We start from the raw sequence: 2,621 nt of genomic DNA, 5'->3' as shown, positions 1-2,621 counted from the left end.
TGGGGTCAAGTCAATACGAAAGTTGCCTGCAGATAGACGGACTCATTCCCCTGCCCTGACTGTGCACTTCCTAGAATGTGCCCGTTGGGTTTCATGATGGGACCTGTCATACTGTGACTGTTGAGTGCTGCGCGGCTCTGAGCCCCCATGCCAGGCCGATGACGAAGTCTTCTCCTTGGAACTAGGAAAGGCCGGCGACACTAAACAGAGGGCCCCTTGCTCTGCGCCCAGGGAAATGGTTGTAACCTGCACCGGGTCGCTGTCGCCAAGGCTGCGTGTGTGCAGAGGGATTCGCAAGCTCCCAGGACTTCACGCCTCGGTTACACACTCATGCTCCCTCGCAGGGGGAAATGAAGACGGCCATTTAAAAAAGAAACTCTTGCCCGATTCCTAAGACAAAGGGATGCGTGTAAGGTGTCGCCACCGATCATTTCGTGGTCGGTGTGGGGAGAAATGTGTACGCCCACCGAGTACGTGTGACGAAATGGGTAAATCTATGTATACAAGACAAAAACAGCAAAGTAGGATCGTCTTGCGAATTGGCATGTGGATGACCGAGATGGGGAACGGATTCGTCGTCTTTGCTGATTCGTTACAAATTACCTTTGAAAAAAGCTTTAAAAACTAGCATTTTGTGTGTGTGTGTGTGTGTGTGTGTGTGTGTGATGAAGTATAAAGAGGAGTTTGGAAATCAAACGTGATGGGAATAAGAGTTCAATGAAGGACATGAGCTGGTCGCCCTTACAGAATTCGGGAAAGCTCCACAGGAGAGACGTGGCGAGTCCGTGCTCTGTGCTTAAGAGACGCTCAGAGCCGTTTGCGGTCTAAGCCGCGGCACTCAAATCGATCAGAAAATCAGTAAACAACCCGTAGTTCATCGATATCATCATAAATCCTGCCTCAGCGGAGCTCGACTTGACACCTGAGCCACGAAGAGACAAACAATGACTGGAAACTTAATAAGTCGCATCCTTTCAGAAATTTACGTATGACGTGGAAAGGCCCAGATTCGCATTGTGACATATGTACATTGAGATTGCTCACAACCGTAATGCATAAAAGTGTCTTTTCTACTCATGTCCCATTACGCAGGCTACGCTCTGTTTCTGGTTCCCAGATGCAGAGGAGGATCCTGTGGCCTCAGTGGGCCCTCAGCCTGTGCTGGAAGCGCGCGCCTGACACATGGGTCCTACTCCGTGGGGGCTGCCAAAACAGGGTACAATGACATCCTGAGACCACTCAAATACTTTAGCTGTAAACCAGATGGGGCCTCCAATGACCAATGGGTCCACGGCTGAGTTTCAGGGGAGTTTACCCAGATGGGTCAGATGATAACGGACTGGTTTATGAGACAGGCTCTGCCTTGTGGCTGTGCACACGGTCAAAGAATTCTCACGGGACCCTGCATTTTCAACGCGCGCCTTTCTGTGCACTCCAAATACCTCTGAAATCACCGCTTGCCCGTCTATTTGTTCACTGCAAATAGATGTTTTAAAACTATTGTTACCAGCAGTCTACCCTGAAATGCAATCGCCAGATTACATTTAACTGTACATGCGGCCATAAGTGAGGTCAAGGGTTGGTTCTGTGACTTACCATTCCACCGTTCTTCTAAGAAAAGGCCTTTAAGAGTGACTCCGTACCAACTCTGGGCTTCACTCCCATGTCAGCACACGTTTCTCCTACGAAAAGACGAAAGAGAAACACATTGCTCCTCTCAGTCAAAGACATGGCGGACGCTTCACAATCAGAAGTACACTCCTCATAAGCTTTCTTTTGGGTAGTGACAAGTACCAGCCAGTGATGGTGGCATAGAGTCATTCTTCCCCGGTTGGTTGCCTGATAATTCAAGCAATTGAGGAAGAGAAGCGACACGTGGATTCTCTCACGAACCATCCCGTCCACACTCGACGTGAGAATCCAGAATAAAAGGAGACTTTGAGGTGACCAACACACATCACCTTAGCAGTAGCCTGAGCATCGTTCACTTTTTCTGGAAGATGATAATTTAGGGCAGGTCTACGCTCAACCTAGCTTATTTAAATTAAGAATTTAAACTCCTTCCCAAATTTAATTTGTGAAAAAGACAATGCACACTGTGTCAATCATTTATTTCCAAGAAGGAATCGTGAGGCTGCAGATTTGTTCCCCCCTCCGCCCACATCGGTGGGTCAGAACGCACAGGATGAAACGCTGTATCTCCTGTATCTCCTGCGACGAATCTCGTCTGCTTGGTCGGCAGACCACGTGGCACCGTTCCTGTGACTTCACGGGGCGATCTTCTCTGTAAAGGACGCGTCTCTCCCGACACTGCTCACGCTACGTACAAGCGAGAGCCATTGACGGGGCAGGCGGCTCCTTGCGAGGATTTCTGGCCGAATCTCCACGTGCCTTTGACACGTACCGAGCAGAAGGGGAGGAAAGACTTCTCCTTGGAAAGAACCCTGCTCACCGATACCAGTTCTGGGGTGAGGGGGACCGTCTCCACGCCGGTGGTCTCTACGTCAGGGAGGGAGGTCTCCATCCATCCTGCTGGCCTCCCCTGCCACCTCCGGGTCTTCCCTTAGAGGTGCTGGTCCCTATCCTCGGCACACACCACACAATCTCTGGTGCCAGGCAAG

At 50.4% G+C, this 2,621-nt stretch overlaps 1 protein-coding gene across 1 annotated transcript in view; it reads right to left on the bottom strand.

Moving 5' to 3' along the window:
• LOC105303749 (neuroligin-4, X-linked) overlaps positions 1-2,621 on the bottom strand; it is a 285,691-nt gene that overhangs the window by 245,383 nt on the left and 37,687 nt on the right. The window contains exon 3 of the mRNA XM_023521777.1: positions 1,597-1,682. The gene's annotated coding sequence lies outside the window, so the exon portion shown is untranslated. The remainder of the gene's footprint in view (positions 1-1,596; positions 1,683-2,621) is intronic.

Source organism: Pteropus vampyrus, unplaced genomic scaffold, assembly GCF_000151845.1.
Source record: "Pteropus vampyrus isolate Shadow unplaced genomic scaffold, Pvam_2.0 Scaffold315, whole genome shotgun sequence".
Lineage (NCBI taxonomy): Eukaryota > Metazoa > Chordata > Mammalia > Chiroptera > Pteropodidae > Pteropus > Pteropus vampyrus.
The sequence above is the reverse complement of the archived record's forward strand: the minus strand, read 5'-3'. Positions and strand labels throughout refer to the sequence as shown.